The sequence below is a fragment of the Macaca fascicularis genome, chromosome 16 (assembly GCF_037993035.2).
Source record: "Macaca fascicularis isolate 582-1 chromosome 16, T2T-MFA8v1.1".
Taxonomy (NCBI): Eukaryota; Metazoa; Chordata; class Mammalia; order Primates; family Cercopithecidae; genus Macaca; species Macaca fascicularis.
In genome coordinates, this window is record NC_088390.1 from 11,378,836 (window position 1) to 11,405,406 (window position 26,571).

Consider the following 26,571-nt stretch of genomic DNA (forward strand, 5'->3'; position numbering starts at 1 on the left):
ACTTTCACCAGATACTAAACTTCCAAAGATTGGGCACTGCCAGTGGAGCACAAATTATCCCCGTGGCTTTCTAAATTTTTTTTGAGACAGGGTCTTGCTCTGTCACCCAGGCTGGAATGCAGTAGCACTATTCTAGCTCACTGCAGCCCCAAACTCTTAGGCTCAAGCAATCCTCCTCCCTCAGCCTCCCAAGTAGCTGGGACTACAGGTGCATGCCACCATGCTTAGCCAATTTTAAAAATCATTTTAGAGATGGGGTCTTGCTATGCTGCCCAGGCTAGTCTTGAATTCCTAGGCTCCAAGGATCCTTCTGCCTCAGCCTCCCAAGTAACTGGGATGACAGGCTGAAGCCAACACACCCCAGTCCACATGAAGCAAGTGTTTGCTGGCAGAGGTTATACAGAACTGGCCTTTATCCTTTAGGGAGAATGAGTGACTAGTTGGGTCTAATTGCAACTTGTTTTCTGTAATAATGTCAGTCAATGAATTTGATTGTTTCTCATGTGGATCCTGTATCTATTCTGTAGGTGATCCATCTTATCAGTGGCCAATCTGTTGTGTTTCTTCTTTTGGAGGCAGGAAGATAACCTGAGAACCTGGATCGGGTCATTCCCTGCTTTTCCTTTTTTGTTCTCTTACTTTCTGATGCTTCAGTGTTTTAACTTGTGATGTTAGATTTTTACCCTCTTGTGAGTGATAACTGAATTCTGTTCAGTGGCCATACTCTAAGGCATCATCAGTAATTTACAGAGTGGTTTGTCAATAACTTTAGCTCTTTATTAAATCAAGTAGATAGATGTTCCCTATGCAAGCATTTGCTCTGCCCTGCCTTTGTGTGATAACTTTGGCAGCTCACTTTAGAGAAAGTGCTTGTTTCTCTTTTAAGGTTCTTCCTGTACGGAGAGATTTCTGTGGTTTATCTTGATTTTGGATTTCCTTTCCCCATTTTCAAACCTGGAATAGAAGTGTCAAGAAAAAGGATTTAGTCATTCATTCACTCACATATTGAGGCATTGTCCTCAGCTGCATGGCCAAAGCTGGGCTTCAGCATGAGTACCTCCGGCACCTTTCAGGCCTCAGCCCAGAAGTGGCTCACGGTACTTATTCACCTTTCTTAGGTGAGATCCTAGGCTCATGGCCACATCTGACAGCAAGGGAGGCTGGGAAAGGGAGTGTGTCTGGCTAGCCATGTGTGTCAGGCTGCAGTTCTCATACCATAGAAGATGGGGAGAATGGATTGGGATGGACAGTCTCCATTATGCACTTTATTTTTATGCTGTCTTGACTTGAGGAGGTAAACAAATATTCAAATTCATAATAACATTGTGTGCCAGGCACTGTTTTAGGGTTGAGACTACCAGAATGAGCAAAATCTGTTTACATGTGTGTCATAATACTGCTGTCAACTCAAGGCTGTTGACAGTCAGTAGATAACTGAGTGCATTGTATAACTTCACATAATGGCAAACAGTATGAAGGGAAATAATGCAGGTGAGGGGATATAAGATGATCAAAATTGCTGCTCAGGGTGGTCAAGAAACAACAAAGTCAGAGATGCAAAGCCCTGAGACTGGCCTGCAGTTGAGTTGTTTGAGGAACATCAAGGAGTCCTCAATGGCTGGAACAGAAGGAGCATGAGGAGACGGAAGAAATGGGATCACTAGAGCCCATTATGAAAGACCTCGGGGGCCGGAGGAAAGCTCTAGACTTTATTCTAAATGAGATAGGAAGCTCTTAGAGGGTTAGGGGCAAGGAAGAGACATGATCATAGTTACGCTTTAAAAAGATCACCTCTGGGCCAGGCACGGTGGCTCACACCTGTAATCCCAGCACTTTGGGAGGCTGAGGTGGGCGGATCACAAGGTCAGGAGTTCGAGACCAATCTGACCAACATGGTGAAACCTGGTCTTTACTAAAAATACAAAAATTAGGCTGGGCACGGTGGCTCACGCCTGTAATCCCAGCACTTTCGGGGGCTGAGGCAGGCGTATCACGAGGTCAGGAGATGGAGACCATCCTGGCTAACGTGGTGAAATCCCGTCTCTACTAAAAATAGAAAAAATTAGCCGGATGTGGTGGCAGGCGCCTGTGTTCCCAGCTACTCAGGAGGCTAAGGCAGGAGAATGGTGTGAACCCAGGAGGCAGAGCTTGCAGTGAGCCGAGATCGCGCCACTGTCCTCCAGCCTGGGTGACAGAGCGAGACTCTGTCTCAAAAAAAAAAAAATTAGTCGGGCGTGGTGGTATGCACCTGTAATTCCAGCTACTTAGGAGGCTGAAGCAGGAGAATTGCTTGAACCTGGGAGGCGGAGGTTGCAGTGAGCCGAGATCGCACCACTGCACTCTAGCCTGGGAGGCAGAGCAAGACTTTGTCTGGAAAAAAAAAAAAAAAAAAAAAGATCACCTCTGGCTACTGTGTGGACAGGAAACTAAGTATTTTCTTTGGAATCTTTGCATTTATGCAGGTAAGGTTTTCTTGTTTGTTATTATATAATGTGGCAGGTCTTGGAGTCATGGCTATACTAGTAAAATGCATTGTAAAATGTTTTACAAATCTGTTGTAACACAGTACTAGTCCAATGAATTGGAATGCTTACCTCTTTTTTCCTAAACAGCATAAGACATTCCTTGAAGCTTCAAAACCTCTTTTGTGGGGGAACAAAGTTGGAAAATTCTTTCATAATCAACAGTGTTTTACGGTTTTTAAAATTATACTTTAAAAAATAGCACACCCATTTTATTGGCATTTTCATATAACTACTCTGATGAATTTTAATCTCTGCATTGTTAATTATGTCTTCTTATTGATAGAGATAGCTAGCTAGATATTTAGATTTTTTTTTCTTTTTTCTCTTTTTTCTTTTGAGACAGAGTCTCACTCTGTTGCCCAGGCTGGAGTGTGGTGGGGTGATCTTGGCTCACTGCAAGCTCCGTCTGCCGAGTTCAAGCAACTCTTGTGCATCAGCCTCCCGAGTAGCTGGGATTACAAGTACATGCCACCACGCCTGGCTAATTTTTGTATTTTTAGTAGAAATGGGGTTTTGCCATGTTGGAACAGGCTGGTCTCGAACTCCTGATCTCATGATTCACCCACCTCGGCCTCCCAAAATGCTGAGATTACAGGTGTGAGCCACCACACCAGCTGATATTTTTTCTTTTGTTGATGAAATATGTCAGAAATTGTAACGCTTTACTTTTTTTTTTTCACAGAACTGAGTTTAGGACTTATTTATTACTTACAGTTTTTGATGTTTTCTAAATTTATTAATTGCCACTTTTATCCATTAATCCTTTTCTCTTCATTTCCCTAAGTTTTATTATCTAATATACTGTGTTGAGAGCTTAATTAATTATCATGTTTTTTAATTATTAAATTATAAAAAGCTATGAATTTCCTTCTTATTACAACCCTTTCCACATTTTGTAATTTTTGCTATGTATTATTCTCATTGTTTGTTATGGTTTTTAATTAGTCAATTTGATTACCGCTTTAATACAAAAGTCACTCAAGGTTGTATTTTTCTGAAAATAATATCTGTTTCTTTGAAAATGCACGTCATCTATAAATGAATAGAATAAAAAGCAAAATGTACCACCCACCTCCTTTTTCACTCCTAGATCAATGATTCCTTTGTTGTCCAAAGGGATCACTACCTTTAAGAGAAATCATCCAAATAAACCTTGTCCAAACACATAGAAAACAATATAAGCATATATGGTTTTGTCAAAATGAAGTAATATCAGAGGTGTCCTCACAATTTTTTTATTCAGCAATAAGCTATGGCAGTATCCACAGTTCTATTTCATTCTTTTTAAATGGCCATTTTATAATATGGAATGAATGTATCAAATCATTCCCCTACCAGTGAGGGTATAGGCATCCAGGTTGCCACTTTTTTTAAAAAAAAAATATATATTCTCCTTGTGCACTTGTGCAAAATTTGTATAGAATGCTAGATCAAAATCATTCCCATTTTTTCTTTTTATAGGTAAAGGCATTAATGTGCTTATAAGCTCTGTCAAACAAAAAAACAAAAACAACCATTTGATTTGTACCATTTGCCAGTTTCCCTGGTGTAAAAATTCCCACCATGGGCAATTTCAAGCTACCAACTCCTCTAAAAACTATTCTTGAATATTTAACTACAGACCCTTGTAAGCCAGTTCAAATCAATTCTATCTGATCATAGCACACCACTTTAAAAAGCCAAACTGCCTCCAAAATGATTGGGTTAGTATATACTCATGCAGTATCTGATAGTGCACTTCTCTCTATAACTTCCATAACCCTGAATATTAAGAATTTTTCTATTTTTCCAATCTGAGAGAGTTTTAAAAATTGTATTTCACTGTTATTTAGTTTGCTTTTCTTTTCATGTGTTTAATACCACTTATATTTCTTCTATGAATAGTTTATTCATATTATTTTTCTCCCCCCCCTTTTTAAATTCAACAATATTTTGAATCCCTTCTACATACTGTGAATTCCTCTAGCTGCTAAGGATAGAAAAGTGAACAAGATGGATTATTTTCCCTGTCCTAGTAAAGGTATTCTAGGGACATGATATCCAGAAATAAGTAGTCAGACAGACACAATTATTGCAAGTTGGAAACAAACTATGAAGGTGGGAACTGTATGTGGAAGCTAAACTAGAAATTAAAAGGGGCATCTCTTTTAATTGTGACCTTTTGGGAAGTCCTCTCTGGGGAGGTGGCATTTAAGCAGGAATTTGAAGGCTGTGGAGGAGTCAGCCAGGTCAACAGGGTGAGCTGAGAACTGGGAAATTGAGGTGGTGTTGCCAAGCCTTCCAAACAGCAGCAACAATGTCTGCTATCTTCCTGAGAACTCAGGGAGATTAGGGAAGACCAGCAAGTCCAGAGCCTGGTGATGCTGGAGGAGAGATGAGGAAGATGAAGACGGAGAGAGAGAGAAGGACCAGAGTTGGATGGCCGGCCCCTGAAGGTTTTTAGGTAGAGAATGATGTAATGCTATTGAAAATAAAGATATACTAAAGTCTTTTACAACTGTGCATAGAATAGACTGTAGAGAGGCAAAAGAGGTATCTGGAAGTCAGTGAAACTAGAGAGTGGGTTGTGATAATTTCAGTGAACAGCTCAGAGAGTCCCAAACTGAACTCTTTGTGCTGCTGTAACTGACAACCCTGCGGACCAAACTGACAGACTGTTCTGTTGTTTCTTTATTGGTCTTTAGGGGTATTTTAGAAAATAGATACATTTTGGTTACTATATAGAGTTGCAAATATTTTTCCACAGTTGGTTATAACCTATTTCATGATTCAAAGTATTAACATTTTAAATTTTCATGAAGTTGGATTTGTTCATTTTTTCCTTTATTGGTGCCGAGTAATTTATTTTTGTCATATTAGGAAGAGCTTCCCCTCTGCAAATTTATAAAATATGCTTGCATGTTTTTTTTTATTTCAATGTCTATATTGGGAGAAAAAACCCTTAGATTTTAAAATGAATCTGTAAATTACTTTGGTCTATAAATAAGGTAGGAAACTAAGATTTTTATATATGTATGTGTGCGTGAACATATATATGTTATATATGTTCAGTGTGTACCTTTACATCATTCCGTACTGTTTTGTTTTGTTTTGCTTTTTTGTTTGTTTTTTGAGATGGAGTCTCACTCTTGTTGCCCAGGCTTGAGTGCAGTGGTGCAGTCTTGGCTCACTGCAACCTCCGCCTCCTGGGCTCAAGGGATTCTCCTGCCTCAGCCTCCCAAGTAGCTGGGATTACAGCTGCCCACTACCACGCCTGGCTAATTGTTTTTGTATTTTTAATAGAGATGGGGTTTCACCATATTGGCCAGGCTGGTCTCGAAATCCTGACCTCAGGTGATCCACCTGCCTCAGCCTCCCAAAGTGCTGGGACTATAGGGGCGTGCCAGCGCACCTGGCCCTTGCTCATTTTTTTTAATTGGAGCTCTATAATCCATTTTGATGTCTGGAAGTGTAAATCACACCTCATCAGATTCTTTCACAAAATATTTCTGGTTGTTCATGTGCATCCACTTTTCTTTATGACTTCTAGAATCAGTTTGTTCAAGTTTTATTTTTAAATAAATCAATGATATTTTAAGGGGACATGAATGGAATTCACAGCTTAATATGGGGTAAATTGACATTTTAAACATCTTGAGTTTTTGTATCCAGAAGTATGTCTTTTCAGTTATTCATACTTTCCTTCTTGTCCCTTTGGCAAAATTTTCAGTTTTCAATCCTCCTCTTGTGTTTATTACAAGGCATTTTATCATTTTTCTTATTAAATAAATGGAGTTATTTTTCATTGGATTTTGCCAGTATGTGGGAAAGTTATTGATTTTTGTGTGTTTTTCTGTAACTTTATTGAATTTTCTTACTAGTTTTAATAGTGGTTCAGTTGACTGCCTTGGATTTTATAAGTAAACTATCATACCACCTACAAAAAAATGACAGCTATGCCTCTTGTATTTCAATATTTATTTCTCCTACTCTTTTTTTCTTATTACATTGATTCCGACCTCTTTAAAAAAAGAGAAATATAGTGGTAACAGGCACCCCTTATAGAAATGTCTTTTGGGACTCATCACTAAGTTAATCTTTACAGGTTACCAAAAAATGGCTTTTTACTGAAAAGTGACTTTTCAGATTACAAAACTGACATTTTAAAAAATGATTTAAAAAAATAACTTATTCTGCACTTTGATCATACGATAGTTCTTTTTTTAACGTCATGAATTATATAACGTATTTTGATTTTCCATTCTTGAACTTTCCCTGAATTCCTAGAATTATTTCACCTTGGCCTTGATGCTTTATTGTATTACTACACTGAGAATTTGTTTGCCAACATTTTATTCAGATTTTTCCCCATCAAAATTTGGTTTGGTTTAGGTATGAGAGCCAAACATAGAGTTCTGAGATTTCCCGTGTATTTGTTACAAGACATTTTATCATCTAGACTTAAAAAACACTGAATTTTTTGTTAACCATTTTTTATGCTCTGAAGTGGTTTAAATGACAAAAGTGATATGCGTTATTTAAAAGTGGTATCAAACTCCATCATCAGATGATCTGGTGCATTTTGAGTAAAGTAGCTCTTTGCCTGCCTGCTCATTATCTTCATTGCTACTGACCCATTAATTTTCATTATATCCTGAGCTAACTTTGTCTAGTTTATCTAATGTTTGGAATTTATTGACATAAAGTTGAACATAGAGTTTAAAAAAAAAATTAGTTGTAAAGTTTTCACAGTAACTCTTGTTACTTTTGCTGTGCCATTCCTGATGTTGTGTGCGCTCATGTGAGTTTACTTTCTTTAGCTAAGACCAGTTTTCCCAGTGTTTCAGTAAACAAGGTTTGGATGTGATTTTCAGGTCTTTTTTTTTTCTTGTATTCAATGGGAATCTCCTTGCATTTCTATTAGTTCCATCCTTCTCTCTGTCGCTCCTTTTTTTTTTTTTTTTTTTTTTGAGACGGAGTCTTGCTCTGTTGCCCAGGCTGGAATGCAGTGGTGCGTTCTTGGCTCACTGCAACCTCTGCCTCCTGGGTTCAAGTGATTCTCCTGCTTCAGCCTCCCAAGTAATGGGGATTACAGGTGCATGTCACCATGCCTCTGGCTAATTTTTTATATTTTTTAGGAGAGATGGGGTTTCACCGTGTTAGCCAGGATGGTCTAGATCTCCTAACCGAGTGATCCACCCACTTCGGCCTCCCAAAGTGTGTGAGTCACCACACTTGGCCCATCCTTCTCTTTTATGTAGGCTTAACTTAGTGTTGTTCATTCTTATTTTCTCACAAATGCAGATAAGGTGGTAACTTTTTCTTTGAGTTAGACTTTGGCCACGTCACCTAGACTTTGAAATATAGCAGGATTTTGTTTTATTATTTCTTAAATGATGTATAATTTTAGCTCAATGTCCTTTTTTACATAAAAATTACTTAGAAGAGTTTTTATGTTTACATTAGAAAATATTCCAGACAATTATTATTTTGGCCGTTACTCACTAACATGTATTTTAATTTGAGAATGAGCTCTTGTTACCATTTCTACATTGAGAGGCTTATTGATATCTTTTTTCTGGCTTAATGACTGATTTTTCTAAATGTTTTATAGATGTTTGGAAAATACATATTTTACGTTTATATGGCTACCTGTTTTGTGTATAATTTATATATCTTATTATTTGGCTTTATATTTTAAAAACCTTAGTGAATTAGTTATGTCTTTTGTCATAATTGTAGTTTTGCCAGACTCTCTTTTATTTTCTTGAATTTTGCTTTAAATGTTTCTCTATTGTATTTTATTTTTATTCAAAAAAATTTATGATTGCTTACTTTGGTTTATCGTTTTTACCAAAATGTAGTATTTGTTTTTATCTGTTTTGATGCTTTTTTTTTTTGCCTTGTATTGTCTGTTACCTAATATTTATAGTCCTGATTTCTTATTGATCATAAACATATAGTTTATCTTTGTTCAGTACTTTTTCTGCTTTTCTGTATCATTTTATTTATATATATATATACCTAAATACACACATGTATATTTAGTGGTTGGTTGGTTGTTTTTACTTCTTAGGAATTCTTTTAAAATAATTGAATTGCATTTCACAATCGCAGTTTAAATAATTATTTAGATTTTGTTTTGTTAGACTTTGTTTTTGTTTTGCTTGCTTACTTGGGTGCCTGTCTGTCTGCGTGTTTTTCTTCCTTTCTTCCCTCCCTCCTTTCTTTACTACTTTTGCTTTTATTTTTGTTTCTATTTTGGTAGAGTCATCTTTCCTTTTTAAAAACAGATTGAATATTTGGTTGGTAAATTCTATGAGTGTTTATATTTCTGAAAAAATTCTTTATTATTCTAGGTATAATTATTTTAATTCTTTTTGTTAACTTTTTTATTAGAGCAAAATTTTAGACAAATACAGATATATGGAGATTGGTAAGGTAAACCCTTTGTACTTATGCCTCAGCCATTCTTGGCTTATCTGACCTGTCCCTGCCACTCACTCCACCTGGATTATTACACTTTTGCATTGGATTATTTTGCAGCAAATCACAGACATCATATAATTTCATCCATAAATAGTAACTTTTTTATGTATTTCTGAAAGACAAAAAGACAAAGGCACTTTTTGAAAATATAACCACAGTGCTATTATCACAAGAAAAAAATGGAGCATTAATTCTTTAGCACGTTGAAATTAGATTCAAATTATCTGAACTTCAACACTTCAAAATCATTGTTCCATTGTTTTATGACACCTAGTTTTGCAGCTGGGAAGTATAATACTAATCTCTCCTTGTAACTGCCTTTAGTCTTGCTTTTTGGAAACTGGCAATATTTGCTTTTTCTACTTGGGATTTACATATTTCATTTATTTCCTTGTCTTGTGAGCTCCCACCTCACTAGGCCTCTTTTAGCTTCTTCATGTACCAAGCCACAGGGCCTTTGTACAAGCTGTTCCCTCTTCTTAGAATGCTGTCTTCACATGTACCATCCGCCACACCCTAGGAGGCCCTTTCAATGTGAACCTGACCACTGCTTCCCTGACTTGCTGCCTGGGCACCCTCCTGGCTTGCCCTGCTATAATGCCATTTACTGGTTCCTGGTTGCTCTTATCAGAACGGCAGAAGTGCATTTTATGTATGTACATATGTGTTTGGGTATAATATCTATTTTTCCTACTACCGTAAGCTCTATGAGAGCAGGGACTGTGTCTGCTTTTGTATTTCATTGCATATGCAGTACCTACCATCGTCCTTTGCATTCGATAAATGTCTATTAAATGCTTGAATTTTTGGAGGAATAAATGACGAATATCTTCATAAGGTATTCAGTGTCTTCATTATGTAAGTGATTTTGGATTTTTTTTCATTCTGTCCTTTTCTTTCTCTGCTCCTAGAATTCTCATTAGAAGGATATTCGATTTTGCTCAAACTATCTGCAGTGGCTTTTAACTTTTCTCTCTCAATTTGGATCTGTTATCCTTTTGGCTAGAGTCTACTAATTTGTACTTCAACCTGATCTATTCTAGTATCCAACTCTTCACTGGTTTTTGTCTTTATTATATTTTATTTTCTAAGACCTGTATTATTATTATTATTATTTCTTCTTCTTCTTCCTCTTCTTCTTCTTCTTCTTCTTCTTCTTCTTCTTCTTCTTCTTCTTCTTCTTCTTCTTCTTCTTCTTCTTCTTCTTCTTCTTCTTCTTCTTCTCCTTCTTCTCCTTCTTCTCCTTCTTCTCCTTCTTCTTTCTTCTTCTTTCTTCTTCCTTCTTCTTCCTTCTTCTTCTTCTTTCTTCTTCTTTCTTCTTCCTTCTTCTTCCTTCTTTCTTCTTCCTTCTTCTTTCTTCTTCTTTCGTCTTCCTTCTTTCTTCTTCTTCTTCTTCTTCTTCTTCTTTCTTCTTCTTTCTTCTTTCTTTCTTCTTCCTCTTCTTCCTCTTCTTCCTCTTCTTCCCCTCCTTCTCCTTCTCCTTCTCCTTCTCCTTCTCCTTCTCCTTCTCCTCCTCCTCCTCCTTCTTCTTCTTCTTCTTCTTCTTCTTCTTCTTCTTCTTCTTCTTCCTTCTTCCTTCTTCCTTCTTCCTTCTTCCTTCTTCCTTCTTCCTTCTTCCTTCTTCCTTCTTCTTCTTGCTTCTTCCCTTGAGATGGAGTCTCACTCTGTTGCCCAGGCTGGAGTGTAATGGCATGATCTTGCTCACTGCAACCTCCACCTCCCAGGTTCAATTGATTCTCCTGCCTCAGCCTCCCAAGTAGCTGGGATTACAGACATGTGCCACCATACCTGGCTAATTTTTGTATTTTTAGTGGAGATGGGGTTTCACCATGTTGGCCAGGCTAGTCTCGAACTCCTGACCTCAGGTGATGCACCTGCCTCTGCCTCCCAAAGTGCTGAGATTATGGCTGTAAGTCACCACACCTGGACTGTATTTCTTATTAATAAGAGTGTATGGTTATGTCTGGTATAATAATCTCTCAAAGGTCTCTGAAAAAACTAATTTTACTTGTTTTAAAGTTGTTTTCTGTTTCTTGAGTTCACTCTACTTTCAGGGATTCTTTAGTTGGTTCCCTCTGATACATCTTTTTCATGCTGCTGTTCTCCTTGAAGAGTTGCAAATGTGGATTGCTTTACTTTTAAAATTAGTACTCTAACCATCTAAATAAGTCATATTTGACTAGCTTTCTTTTACAAATTGAAGGAAAATGATAACATAATAGCTTTATGATTATTCAGGTTCTTCTATTTCCCCCTTTTTGAGGATATAAACACTATTCAAAATGTATCCAGTTCCTTAAAGTGTTTAGCTAACATGAAGTGAGAACTACGTTGCTAGTCATTGGAGACAGACATGAGGAGGTTTCTGTTCTTTTTCTTATCAATTCGGTTAAGTAACGTGGAAAGTACGTGTAAAAAGGTCACAGTACTGCAGTGTTAAAACAATTATGACAGCAGATTGCTTAAAAAGAAAACTAGAAGACAAGAATTTGGAAAAGTTCTAAAGCATTTGAAAGAGAAAATCAGTGGCTGTTTCCTTTTTGTGTCCCTAGGGTTCTGAAATATAGTAAATACTTCATGTTTAATACATGAACTGGCATTCAGGGAATGAGGAAATTAATGTAGGCTGTTGGAGCAGAAGTCTTCTGTTTCTTAAGTAAATATTTTCAATGATTTATGTGGACATAGTGAAGAAAACTATTCTGAACCTTAGTTGTATCTCGACTCTTTTGGGTATATTGGTATAACTCTTTGATGCTTAACATCAAGTGACAAATAAGCTGTTTCAGAGAAATTGGGAAGTAATAGGTCTTAATTCCCCAGTCTGTAATTCCCTGGTGTTTGTGCATGGGGGTTGGGGCTGGTATAAGAGAGAGAGAAGAGGCTGGGTGCGGTGGCTCACATCTGTAATCCCAGCACTTTAGGAGGCTGAGGCGGGCGGATCACGAGGTCAGGAGTTTGAGACCAGCCTGGCTAACATGGTGAAATCCTGTCTCGACTAAAAATACAAAAATTAGCTGGGCGTGGTGGTGGGCACCTGTAATCCCAGCTACTCAGGAGGTTGAGGCAGGAGAATTGTTTGAACTCGGGAGGTGGAGGTTGGAGTGAGCCGAAATTGTGCCATTGCACTCCAGCCTAGGCAACAAGAGCAAAACTCCATCCAAAAAAAAAAAAAAAAAAAAAAAAGAGAGAGAGAAAAAGAAAGAAAATGAAAGAAAGAAAGAAACCAAGGAGGAAGAGGAGCAGCAGCAGCAGGAGCAAAACATAGGCAACTAAAGGGACATCTGTGAGAAGCATTCATTTTTAGAACCCCCATCCTCTTCTTTTGTGTGACATAATAATGCCTTCAGGAGGCAGAGAACTCATATATGAGTGTGACATACCTTGTTCTCCAAAGAATCATAATTTTGTGAAAATGTATCATCTGAGTGTAATGCAGGGTGGGAAATGTGATGCCAGACAGATCATATATAGATGTAGATTCAAGAAAATGCTCTTTCATGTCTGTATGAAACTTAGAAATTTGGATTGCTGTTTTAAAACACTAAATACCTACTTAATATCACATGAACAAAGTGGCGTATATTTTTCTCACCAAATAAGAGGGATGAAGTATTTATGAAGCAGCTCAGTGATATACTAGCCAGCATCCTTGTCATTGTATTGGCCTTGATCCTCATGTCACAAGATATCTACGATAGTGCCATGTATCACTTTTATAGTCAAGGTAGGGTTAATGGAGATATAGGATTTTAGCTATATGTATCATATGTATCAGGAAAGCTAATGCAGTGTTGGGAAATTTCTGTTCACATCTCTACCCCAGAACTAGATTATATGGCCACTCTTAGCTGCAAAAGAGGCTAGTACAGTAATGGTTAACATTTCCATCTTCTTTAGGAAAGGCAGGCAAACAAGAAAAGCAATGAGAATGAATTCTGGATTGGCAACCAACAATATTGGTCAGGGATTTGAGATTTTGCATGGTAGATTATTTGCATCCTTCTACTGGCAGCTTGTCTGTGACTTTATTTTTAAAAAGCAGCAATTTACAAAAGCATATAGATAGGTCTTGTTTTTGTAGCTAGTCTCACAATCCTTGCCTTTTAATTGCACTGTTTTACTCAACTTGTATCTAATGTAATTATTTATATAGTTGAATTTAAATCTACTATCTTGTTATTTGTTTTCTGGCTGGTCCCTCGGTTTTTTGTTTCTTTGTTGATCCTTTTTAGGCTAATCAAGTTTTTGCTTCTGTTGTTGTTTTGTTCTTTGCTTGGATTCCATTTCTTCTATAACAAGCTTGTCCAACCTGTGACCCACAGGCTGCATGAAGCCCAGGACGGCTTTGAATGCGGTCCAACACAAATTCTTAAACTCTCTTAAAACATTGAGAGTTTTTTGTGATTTTTTTTCCAGCTCATCAGCTATTGTTAGTGTTAGTGTATTTTATGTGTGGCTCAAGACAATTCTTCTTCTTCCATTGCAGCCCAGGAAAGCCAAAAGATTGGACACCCCTCTTCTATAGGCTTTTAAAGTAATTTAAAACTTAAGTTGTTTAAATTCAAACAACTCTTTTTGTGGTTGCTCTAGGGATTATGTCTCTTTAATTTGTCAGTATCTACCATTACTATGAGTTAACATTATTTTCATGTACAATGTAAAGTTTTTTCAGCAATATTATCCTTCTTATATCGCTTCCATCCTTTGTCTATTGGTGACATAAGTTTTACTCTTACGTATGTTCTAAGCCCCACTCCACATTGTTTCACCTTTTTTTCAATCAATTAAAGAATGTAAAAAAAGAAAGGAAACCAGTTTTTTGTATTTATCTATGTATTTACCACTTCCAGGACTTGTTTTCCTCACCTAGATATTCAGGTTTCCCCTTGGCTTCATTTCCATTTAGTAGAAAGAAATTTCTTTACAATTTCTTACAGAGTGAATCTGCTGGTGATAGATTCTCTTAACTTGTATTTATCTGAAAACATCTCTTTTGCCTTGCCCTTAATTTTTAAATGTTATCTATATCTTTGAGTTCCTATGATTTTTCTCTTAAAATAATCTTAACTTAGAACAGTATGAGATTTACAGAAAAGTTGTGAAGGACATGCTGAGTACTTGAGATACTGGCATACAATTCCTTTTTAGTTATACTAGAATCAAAAACCTAACTTGTATTAATTAATTTGCAAAAAATCATTCTTTTCTTAGGGGTACTAATTCAGTATATTTGATCCATGTTGGAGAATTTCTTGTATGCACACATGGGTTGATCTGAATGTGAAATGCTGGATTTCTATTTGAGTGCATTTATCAAGTATCTTCAGGCTCCTACAAAAGAAATGTGGAACTACATTCATTCTTTAAAGGCTGCGTTGAGGGGGAGATGGAAGAGTGGGTGTCAGTAGGGTGCTTATTTGAGAAGAAAATTTTGAGATTTTTCTGTAGAATTTAAGGGTTCCCTAAGGTTTGAAGTTTGAGAGAAAGAAAGAGTTAAACTAGGGGAAGAAAGGAGTGATTCACTGACATTAGTTTCTTGAAAAATTCTTTTCGGGTCAGGTTAACTAGTCTTCCCATCCTATGCCCACAGGACCAAATGTTTCACAAGTCCTTCAGCAAGCAAGTTCACAAAAGAACATGGAATTCCATTCTGTTCCTTAATCTATCACTGAGAACAGGGTGAGTTCTTTAAATCTCACATCGTTCTAATTTTATCTAAACTTCATTAGCTTGTCTTAAAATAATTCCCAAACCAAAGAATAATAGAAAGCTGGCTCTCATCTCATCCAACTTCCTTTATGATACAAATAAGGAACCTGAGACAAAGAGAAAGGATTGTTCAAGGTCACCGTCCTCATAACAATCAGATACATATAATAATAATAACATGGGCTGGGCGCGGTGGCTCATGCCTGTAATCCCAGCACTTTGGGAGGCCGAGGCGGGTGGATCACCTGACGTTGGGAGTTCAAGACCAGCCTGACCAACGTGGAGAAACCCCGTCTCTACTAAAAATACAAAATTAGCTGGACATGGTGGTGCATGCCTGTAATCCCAGCTACTCGGGAGGCTGAGGCAGGAGAATCGCTTGAACCTGGAAGGCAGAGGTTGCAGTGAGCCGAGATCGCGCCATTGCACTCCAGCCTGGGCAACAGAGCGAGACTCTGTCTCATAAACGAATAAATAAAATAATAACAATACATGATACATGATACTTCGTGGTCGAGCTGGGACTTCAACCTGTAGGCTTTGCTCTCCCGGTCCAGGCTGTAGCACGCCAATGACCCCTTTCCTTCCCTTATGCTACAGGGACCTCAGCATGGGTGTAGTCCCCTCATCCACAGTCTCAGCTGTACTTGAGCCTCTTTTGCTTTTGTAAACAGCTTTATTGAGATATAATTTACATATGATACAAAGCACTTATGTTTCATTTACTTTTTGCTGCAGCTTGAAATCTGGATCCCAGATCTCAAAATGTCAAATGCAGAAGGAGGGCTATAACAAATAAAATGATTGAGGGAGCCCTTGCCATCTCAGCGTGTACACCCAGCAGTATATGCACCCCTATTTCATGGAAGTGATAACCCAAGAAGGCCCACATTTCTAAGTTTCTGGCCCCGAATCTCTTGGGAATATTTCCCGTCCATCTGCAGCTCTTCTCAGCTTTGGTGCCGGGTTTTCATCTTATCAAAGATTCATGCAAGTGTGTCAGACTGGCACATGTAGGCTGTCGAATCTGATGCCCATACACAAGGGAAGACTTTCCAATCCTTTTCCTGTCGATGACACTCTTCCTTTCCCCCGTAACACAGCATTTAGAAAGAAAATTATCTGTGAGCTGTCTTTGGCATGAACAGAAGAAGAAGGAACTCCTATTTATTTATTCATCCAGTAACTCTTGAGCACTGCCTGAGTGCTGTGGCCTGTGCTAGGCACAGGGGATACTTGGTAAGTCAAAACAGACAGGGCCCCTGACCTCATGGAACTCATGGGAAAGTGCCAATAGCTTCCTGGATAGTAGAAGCTCTTTTCCTTCAGGGAAATCTGTAAATGGACCTTGGGTGGTAGGCAGGGTATCGGGGCTGGAGAACACAGTTGTGCTCCCGATTGGGGGTGGCAGTGGAGAGTAGAGGCCATGCCAGCCATAATCCTCCCCTTCATCCCCAACTCCTCAAGACCCTCCTGTGATTTTTCTTCAAGCCTCTAAGTTCAAGCTGGAGAATCTGGAACTGTATGTTGGAGATCTGTGAGGCATGGCTTCTAGGTTTACTTTAAAATCTCAAACTACTATTCCACGTCATCCGACCTGTTATGCTTTGGTCTTCTTAGTGCACAATTAGGAAGCCGAAAGTCACAGAGTGGTGATTGAAGATATCCAAAGTGACCTGACTCAGTAGTAGCACAGTGAGGACAGGGTCTCCAATCACCTGCCTACCTGGTCCCTGTGCCCTCCCCACCTCACTGGTTCTGCCCTAGATCTTCCTTTTGCCAATTTTGCTCCTCACAACCAAGCAAATGGTGACATCCTAGCTTCTGGCTTCAGTTTCTTACGCGGTACGGGTCAAATGTCCATGAAGATCGTCCTGAGAAATGTGCCATTATTCTCAAATGGCAGCCTTGACATGTCAGGAGAGCCTTGATCCAGTCGAGGATCACCCCAAATGGAAATGGTGAAGTTGGGGGCACATTGAGGCGGGCCCAAAAGTGGAGCAGGAGCAGGGATGCTGGCCTCTGTGTTTCAGTTCATCAGGCTGAAGGGGCAGTGAGGCTTTGGCAGGTTGAACGGCACGAGCTCTAGAAACAGGACAGTGCCAATACTTTTCTAGGACTGCATCGGATAAACTGGGACATCTGCAATATTTCCTAAGCAAACTAGGTTACCCTCCCCGCTGCTGCGGCTACCCGAGGGCATTGGGCAGCTGGGTGACCCAGAAATGGCCATCTCCTTGTCCAGCTCCATCTGGAATTCCAGCCCCTAATTCCGGGGCACTGACAACCTTTAGGTGAAAGCGAGCTTCACAACAGCAAATGGAATCAAGCCCATTTTTGGTGCAGGAAGCCTATCCCAAAACAATAAGGGGAAAGAAACATTTGTCTTTCAAAAAAGACAGCATCAGGAAGTGAAGTGGCAATAAATCTTCCCCATCTACTTTCATGTTTTGTAGTCTAGAGAAGCAAAATAATTGCAGGGAAGTGTGCCATGTTTTTTTTTAAAAAAAAAAAAAAAAAAGGCTTGATGTCAAGAGACATCGATTTGGGTAGCTAAAGTGAGAAACATTACTTCCTCCCTGGGCTTAACTTTCTCAGTGGTACAATGAAGAGGTTGGCTTAGCTGATCCCTAAGTCTTTCCTGCTTTGAAAGCCTATGATTATATGCAATCTCTAGTTAACAATGCCAAAAAAACAATAACGGGGACAGCCAATGTCCAATATGCTCCTCCCTGACCCCAAAAGACTTGTTGATTCAGGGACTGGGTGACCCTGCAATGCAGTATTAAAGGCCCTAAAGGCCGGGCCCAGTGGCTCACGCCTGTAATCCCAGCACTTTGGGAGGCCAAGGCTGGTGGATCACGAGGTCAGGAGATGGAGACCATCCTGGCTAACACGGTGAAACCCCGTCCCTACTAAAAATACAAAAAATCAGCCGGGCGTGGTGGCAGGCACCTGTAGTCCCAGCTACTCGAGAGGCTGAGGCAGGAGAATTGCTTGAACCCGGGAGGTGGAGGTTGCAGTGAGCCAAGATCGTGCCACTGCACTCCAGCCCGGGCAACAGAGCGAGACTCTGTCTCAAAAAAAAAAAAAAAAAAAAAAGCCCTAAATATGGGGATGTAGGGCAAGGTCAAGGAAAGTAGCAGAGGTCAGCTGCTTTCTCTATTCCCCTCTAAAGACACGTGCAGCCTTTGTTCACTCCTTCTTCCAGGGCACTCAGAATCCTGTGAGCATTCACGTGTGTGTGTTGTAGTATTGTGGGTTCTAAACTGTCAATGATGTAAATGAGAAGAGGGAACCAATAGGCAGTGAATTCTACGGTCAATCAGCAACAGAGTAGTCTTGGGGTTGGGGCCAAGCTCATTTACTCAACCATTCATAATGACATGGCACCATATTTGGCCAGCACCTCAACCTTCCGAATCCTAGACCATCTGTCTAACACCGTTAATTGGCTCCAGAGGGAGATGTGCTCAGAGGACATTTCAGCACATGCACATTGAGGATGATGCAAAGTTTTTGTATCCAGACCTCTGTGTGAAATCCTTTGTCCTTGGCGGCATAGACTGAATCACTCGTCAGTCCACTGATCCACTTAGGTTGAGGATATAGGCAGGCCTCTTCCCCTGGTCCATGCTTTCCTCTCCCAACGTCCCAGAGTAGGGAGTCCCCTGTCAAGGAGAAAGCAGCCTGGATTATCTTACCACATGCCCAGCAATGTAGGACTTAAGGGAAACTTCTAAGACAATGAGATTCTGAAATAGCAAATGAGATAGTACAGAGGACATCTTCAATGTCTATTATGTCCTTGCTCTTGAACTCTGTGGACATGTTAACCCTCCGGGTGGAGTGGGAGGAACCCTAGGGTTGGAATACTCCTATAAAGTTTAAGGGAACTATCTGATAGAGACTGATGTCCAAATAAATGCTGTTGAGGATCGATGAGTCTAAAAACCTAGTGTTTGACATTTATGGTGCAGAACCCGGGAGGTTTAAACTCCTGACAAAAGACAGTTTAAGTTTCCCCATTCAGAAGCATTCCGTCTTTCTCTTTCTCTCTCTGTAACTATTTTCTCATTTCCAAATTCATCCGGGATAAAAGGATTCTTCCTAGGTTGCATACCATGAATACACATTAATCTGGAACAACCTGACTTCTGAGTTGGTCTGATTTCAAAAGATCACCATGATGGGGGGTTTCTGCTGCTCACTAACCAAATGACCTTGGGCAAGTCATTTCCCTTCCCCAAGGACTGGTGTTATCATCAGAGAGATGAGAAGGTGGGACCAAAATATTCTCTTGTTGTTAGCGTAGAGAGGCCTTAGGACTCTTCTAAGAAAAGGAGAGAAAAGAAGCTCTATCTACTTTAAAAAATCTTTTCTAGTAGTGCCAGTGATATATCCAATATAAATTCAGTAATACTGAAGGACCCAGCACTTTGGGAGGCCAAGGTGGGTGGCCTCACTTGAGGCCAGGAGTTCGATACCAGACTGGCCAACAGGGCAAAAACCCGTCTCTACTAAAAATACCAAAATTAGCTGGGCGTGGTGGCAGGTGCCTGTATTCCCAGCTGCTTGGGAGGGTAAGGCAGGAGAATCGCTTGAACCCGGGAGGTGGAGGTTGCAGTGAGCCGAGACTGTGCCACTGCACTCCAGCCTGGGCAGCAGAGTGAGACTCTATCTCAAAAAAACAAAAAACAAAACAAAACAAACAGAAAAAAAAACCACTGAAGGAAAGAGGTTTAAACTGCCGACAAAAGACAGTTTAAGTTAAAGCTTCCCCATTCAGAAGCATTTCTCTCTCTCTCTCTCTCTCTCTCTCGTAGATACACACACACAATTTTGTTAAATCAAAACATGTATATATTTTTTCATAAATACAAATTCATTCACTCTTTGCGTGACACATACAGTTTATTCCTTCGGCAGTTACTAGTTGTGAAACCCAGCATGGTCTTTTCACCCTCAATTTCTGCATCTATCAAATGGAGATATAAAAACTATGTCAAGGCAACAAATGAACTAGAAATGAGTACAGCATATTGGGGAGGAAATTGGGTCCTGGACTCCAGCCACATGACTGCAGGTTCTCAGCCCTGTGACCTTAGTGCAATGTTTCCCCACCTCTGTGGGCTTCGGTCCCACCAGCAGTGAACAGGGGCGATGAGAGAACTTTTCCCTAACGATTGCTTTGTATGTGGTGGGGTGATTAGCAGCCACAGCTCTGATCTAGCCTTGGAAGCATTCAGAGCCTCTTTCTGACATTTACTGGTTGCAGAACCACAGGCAGCTTCATTAACCTTCTTGTGTCTTGGTTTCTCCATCCAAAAAATGGGAATGGGAATGGTGCTTATCTTCCAGGATTTTCTTGAGAATTAACTGAGTTAATACATCTAAAGTACTTGGAATGGTGCCTGGTATGTAGGAAATACTCAATCAGTAAATTGCACGTGTGTGTTGTTAAGTCTAATACAGTCACCAAGAGTCTTTTAACAAATATCCCAACAAAAACTACAAGTAACAAAACAGCGTTTCTCTTGTGGATCTTACATTCTGAGGAGAAAGAGAGACAATACCCAAACGAAAAAAATAAATATGAAGTAGGTCAGGTAGAGGAAAGTATGATGAAGTAACAAAGAAAACCAGGGAAGGGGAAAATGGAGAGGGAGGAAAAGGGTGCCCCTTAGGTGGAGTCATCTCTAAGGAGGTGAGGTTTTTGATAAGGAGCTGAATGAAGGGAGGGAGTGTGCTGTGGGCACAGCTGCTGTGAGGCAGAGGGCGCATTGATGTAAAGGCCCCATGCTTGAATGTGCTTCTGCTGCTAGTAACGATGGTGATAATGATGATAACGATAAATCAAAACAATGCTTTAATAAATAGTACTCAGTGGATGTTCAGGACATCCATGCAGGCACATTGACTCATCTTAGCCTCTAAGTTATTACAGTCAGCAGGTGTTAAGATTGCAATTGCCTGTATTCAAAGAGGGAATAAAGAAAAGGTGGCAGGGCTTCCTGCTTTAAATGCTGTCTGCCTAGCTAGTAGCCCTGGTGTAGCCTCTTCCCGTTTCCCATCAAGTGACCTATGAAGACAGAAAGAAGAACAGCTGCTCATGGACTGTTGAACACGGACACCGTGGGTTAAGCTGCTATCAGAATCTTGGAGATATTTTTACTAATTCCAACGTCATTACATCTCTATCTTAAACATGTAAATCGGCATCAGATTTGTGGAATTAATGTGCATAGGGGTAGGGTTACCATTTACTGTTATCTCAGTGATTTTCCACTGAGAAGCATAGTTTCCAGATAACTGGGCATTCATCTTCTCTTCAATTGATACATTTTTGGCCCTTCCCTTCCCAACTCTTCCCTACAAACTCCAGAAAATAGGAAGGGGATGGGGTGGAGAGATGGGTGGTGGCACAGTGCATCTTGGCAGGCAGAGTCTCCATGCAAGTAAAACATTTTAGGTAAGGGTAGAGTTTGGGAGAGCTTTGGGAACAAATATACTGGGCATTACAGCTTTCCCTATGTGGTTTTTATTAAGCAGATCTGCAAGAACCAGTTGGAGGGGACAGGAGAAGATCCCAGCAAGGTCCAGCAGAACCAGCTGTCCTGGTCTGGGTTCTTAGCCATTGTAGGATAGAGAAAATCGACTTAAAATAGGTTATGTGAAAGAAGGAAGCATTGGCTCATTGTGTGTAATATGCTCAGGCACACCTGGATCAAGGTGCTCCAGTGATGCTTTCCTCTGTCTCTCTCTCTCTCTCCTTCCCTCCCTCCCTCCCTCTCCCCCCTATCTTTCTATTTGCCTTAATTTCATTCTTGGGAAGGCTTTCCATGTGAGTAGAATACAGCTATATGAGTAGAATACGGCTTTGAGTAGATACAGCTTTGAGTAGAATACAGCCATGTGAATAGAATACGGCTTTCCATATGAGTAGAATAAGGCTTTCTATATGAGTAGAATACGGCCCTCAGCAAGTCCCAACTTGCATCATCCTTACAGCTTAGTATCCCAGAGGGAAGCAAAGCCTTTCCTTATACTTCTAGCAAATGTTCCCGGGTTCTGGTTGACCTGTCTTGGATTGGCTCATATCTGAACCGGTTTCAGTGGGATGAAGTACTCTGATTAACCAGACCATGGTCACATGGTTGCCACCAGGGCCTGGAGGAGGGGGAGACAACCCACCTGGACCACCCGAACTGAACAGCATTGCTATGGAGAGAGGCTGATGAGATTTACCAATGTTAGGGCTTCCAGGCAGACTCACATCTGTTCCATCTGTGCTAGGTGATGGCGGGGCAAGGAAAGGGTAGAACTGACATCAAGCAAAGGCTAGTCAGTAATAAGGATGGCAAATTGGGAATGTTTTCTAAAATTCTGAGAGTAATGCTAGAGAGAGAGAGAGAGGGAGAGAGAGAAAGAGAGTGAGAGAGAGAGGCAGAAGATTATAGGTAGGAAACACAGGGAAAAGACCAAAATTAGACCTGTTCCTGAAGAAAATCTACAAATTTTGAGGCATCCTAATCAAAGATGCAGACAAATCACCTTCCCTGAGCTTCCCTGGGGTCCAAATTAAAAGGGTGCTGTTCCTAATAGGCAAAAACAAAAGTAAAAGATCCATGCGTGAAGCACCTTGCCAAATGACCAGCACATACAAGTAAACAAACAAACAAAAAAAGTAGTAAGTATCCAGATGTTTGAGATAATTTAAAAACTATTGTATAGTCAGATGAATAAAATTTAGGTTGGCCTTCGTCTTTGGTATCAAGGACCAGAGACAGTGGGGAAGCACCTGACTTTTCTGAGTGCTTGTGAGCCAGGAAGCTCATGCCGAGACAAAGCATCTCACCTATAGTGACAACATGAAGTCATTCTTGGATATGTACAGTCTTGGAAAATAGCAGATTTGAAGTTCTAGCCAGCCACAGATAACTGAAGTTAGAAACGCGAGTGGATGTTTTGCTTATAAGAACTGGCTGCATTCCTTGAGGTGAGAGTCACATCCCCCCATCTGGGAGCCTGCAGGGAGAAACATCTGTGCACTAACTCTCCCAGGCTGATCTGCCTGTCCACGGGATGTGGAGGCGTGGCTTTCCTGTCCCAGTGACATCCAGAGGAAGCTTAAAAGGGAGGGATTTCAAAATGCATTACCCTTCTTTATTGGCTTGACTTTATTGGCTTGATTCAGTTCTGTAACTGAACATAAGACATTCCTTTGGAAGAGCTGCTTCTTCAGAGAAGTACAGGCCAAAAGAGACAACAAACAGCATTTCCCACCTGCTTCCTCTCAGTGGGAACCTTTGCTAAATGCTTAACGTAAGTTCTCCCGGGTAAATTTCACCACTGAATTCTGAAGTCCAATTAAATAGGATTTACAGCTACATCTAGAGAAAAAAATGCAAAGCCTGCTTCGTTTATTTTTGAGAGGTAGGTCTGTGGGTGATTTCTCCTTCCCTCCAGTTTTTCTTTTTTTTTTTTTTTCCTTTTTGAAATGGAGTCTTGCATTGTCGCCCAGGCTGGAGTGCAGTGGCATGATCTCGGCTCACTGCAACCTCTGCCTCCTGGGTTCAAGCAATTCTCCTGCCTCAGCCTCCTGAGTAGCTGAAATTACAGGTGCCTGCCACCACGCCCAGCTAATTTTTTGTATTTTTGGTAGAGATAGAGTTTCACTATGTTGGTCAGGCTGGTCTTGAACTCCTGACCTCGTGATCCACCCACCTCAGCCTCCCAAAGTACTGGGATTACAGGCGTGAGCCACCGTGCCCGGCCCCTCCAGTTTTCTATTCTTATTTTTAATGACTTTTCGAATAAAAAAATAAATAAAAACAATACACAGTTAAAATAGACGAGACGGGATGCATTAAACCAAATGCATGGGTTGGAGCCCCCCCGTGCATGCACTCACAATCAAATTCCACAGTCCCTTTGCTCTCTCACATACAAGCTTTCCCTATTTCTTCTTTTTTGTCTCTCTTTTTCTCTGATCCACAGCTCACATGGACAGGGCTCTCTCAAACACACACACACACAGCCCCCTTGGTCACTTCCTCCTTTGCATCTCTCTCTCTTTCCAGCTGCTTCTCTCACACACAAACCTCTAGTCTTGCTGTTACCTCTGGTTCTCCTCCCTCTGACCCTCCCAGCTCTGCACACAAACAGGAGCCTTCAGTGGCTGCTCCCCTCGCTCTGTGGCTCTGTGTACCTTCCATTCAGAGACGCGCACACTGCCGGTGGAGTGCAGTCACTTCCTCTCTTCTCTGTATCCTTCAGTTCTCATCCATCTTACTCTGTCTCCCTCCCTCCCTCCCCCTCAGCCTCCCCCCCCCCCCTCAAGCACACACACTCTCCTTGATTAGTTGTGCACACTTATAACCACAGGAGTTATGGATTCAATTATCCAAACACCACCATCCTCCCCCACCTGTCTTGAAAAGTGAAGACAAGTGAGCGTCCTAATTAAAACGTTACCCGTCTCATTGGCGCAAAGAGACAGAAGTACCGGCATTGGAAAAAAAAAAAAAAAAGGAAAGACAATAAATGTGTTTACCTTCCTCAGCTGGGTGAGTCATCTGTGGGCTTTTTTCTGGTTTTATAGCAGCTCTCTGCTACCCTGCGTACCATAGACTGGGGACAACTTGCTTTTTGTCCGTCCTTATGGGTAAAATTATGAATTCTTTATCTGGACACTTTAAGAATAAACATGCACTGTAATCAGAGCTTGGCCTGAATCCATGGGCTCCCCAAAACTTTTGAAAAGGCTCCTTTGTTCTTTGTCAGTCGTAAAATAAACGCACCGCTGATGGGTCCCACCTCCCATGATACAGGGAGGATGTGGGCCATATGTGGGGAAAGGGAGAGAGCCGCAAGCCTGTCTCCCTTTCACCAGCTCAGGTTTGCCTTCTGTCTCCTTTTGTGCAGACCAGGTTCCGTGGAAATTCAGCTGGGAGCCACCTCCTGCAGCTTTCCGGGCCTTTAAACTCAAGTGGGTAGATGATGCCTGTGCCGGGGTTGGAGCGCATCTAGATGATCAGATCTGTTGTTAACCCACTCTCACTGCTTTAGAAAAAAATTCCAATGAATTAGTCGAGGGTTTTGACAGAGCAACCCGTCATGGGATATTCCACTGGAAGCCTGCCTAACCCCTGGTTCCAAAGCTTGCAGGAGTGTTTCCTGTCATTGCCTCTCGGGTGGTGGTAGAATTCAAATTGCCAGTGCAGCGTCTGGAGAAGTCTGTGTCCAGATGAAATGGTGATCCAGGAGCCTGCAGAACAGCGGGGAGCCTCCCTGTGCGGCAGCTGCCAGGGGGTGACCTGCCTTTTGGTGTGCGTGCCACATCTTCATCACTGTGACAAGAACACAGCAGCAATGACTCCCTCATGGTGTGGCTTGAGGACCTGGGACTGATCATGCGTGATAAGGAATATTTAGGCCCCACTCTGTGATGTTCAGGGTGGCACAGAGGTGGGTGTCTCTGGTCCATGTGGAGAGGGAACCTGTCAGAGCCAGTGGGTTGAGAGTATGGGACTGTAAGAAATCGATTTTTGGTCTTTGTCCCTGGTTCCTGACACAGAACTCCTAAATCCTTGGAATTTTCTGGGTGATAGGAGCATCTTTTGTGCTAAGGAAACAATTCTTGGTGAGCCCTTAGATACCTTCACAATGGGGCAGTTGCCAGAAAGATGAAGGCTTGATTAGAGGCCTGGAACTTTTACCATCTCCTGCAGCGTCCAGGGACAGGACAGGAGCTGGAGCTTGAGTTAATAATCCATCAGGCTGATACGATGAAAACTCTTACTTCTTCTTCCTTCTTTTTCTTCCTTCTTCCTCCCTTCTCCTCTCTCCTTCTCCTTCTTCTTCTTTTTGTTTTTTTGTGATGGAGTCTCGCTCCATCTCCCAGGCTGGAGTGCAGTGGCGTGATTTTGGCTCACTGCAATCTCCGCCTCCTGGGGTCAAGTGATTTTCATGCCTCAGCCTCCCAAGTAGCTGCGATTACAGATGCATGCCACCATTCCTAGATAATTTTTTGTATTTTTAGTAGAGATGGGGTTTCACCATGTTGGCCAGGTTGATCTCAAACTCCTGACCTCAGGTGGCTGGGCATGGTGGCTCATGCCTATAGTCCCAACACTTTGGGAGGCCAAGGGGGGCAGATCACCTGAGGTCATGAAAACTCTACAAAAACCCCTAAACAATGGAGGGTGGTAGTCAGAGAGCTTCTGGTCTGGAGAGCATGTGGAGGCCCTGGGAGGATGGTGCATTGGCAATTAAATTTCTACCACCACGCAGAGAGAGCACGGAAGTTCGGTGCTCCCCACTCTCCATACGTTGCCCTGTGCATCTATTCCATCTGGCTGTTCCTGGGTTTTCTCCTTTATAATAAACTGGCGACAGTCAGCAAAGTGTGTTCCTGAGTTCTGTGAGCCATTCCAGAAATTACTGAGCATGAAGATGGGGGTCATGGAAATCCCGTTTATAGCCGGTTCATTCAAAGTACAGGAGGCCTGAGAGTTGCAGCCAGAGATCCAGAAAGGAAGCAATCTTGTGGGACTGAGACTTTTAAGTGCTGAGGTTTGCCCTAACTCTAGGTAGTAAGTATCAGAATTGAATTGAATTGAATTCTTGAACACCCAGCTGGTGTTTGAAAGGTTGGAGAATTGGTTGATGTAAGGGAAAAAAAAAAAAAAGAAGAAGAAGAAGAAACAATTCGCGCATTTGGTGTCAGAAGTGTTGTGAGTAAAAACAGCTTTTTGAGAGGACTTGAGAAATAAGCTCCTGGACCTGAAAATCATTGTCTGCTTTCGACTCACAGGTGGCCATCTCTCCTGAACTTGGCGTGCAGGGAGCAGGGCTTCTAACA

The 26,571-nt window shown here is 41.1% G+C and overlaps 1 protein-coding gene and 1 long non-coding RNA gene across 5 annotated transcripts in view; one reads left to right on the top strand and one right to left on the bottom strand.

Moving 5' to 3' along the window:
• Positions 1 to 26,571, top strand: part of SHISA6 (shisa family member 6) — a 327,855-nt gene that overhangs the window by 68,578 nt on the left and 232,706 nt on the right. The window lies entirely within an intron of this gene.
• Positions 756 to 18,362, bottom strand: LOC135967944 (uncharacterized). Its single transcript, XR_010582283.2, has 2 exons — positions 18,237 to 18,362; positions 756 to 954 (listed from the first exon to the last, which is right to left on the bottom strand). It is a non-coding gene; the product is annotated as an uncharacterized lncRNA (long non-coding RNA).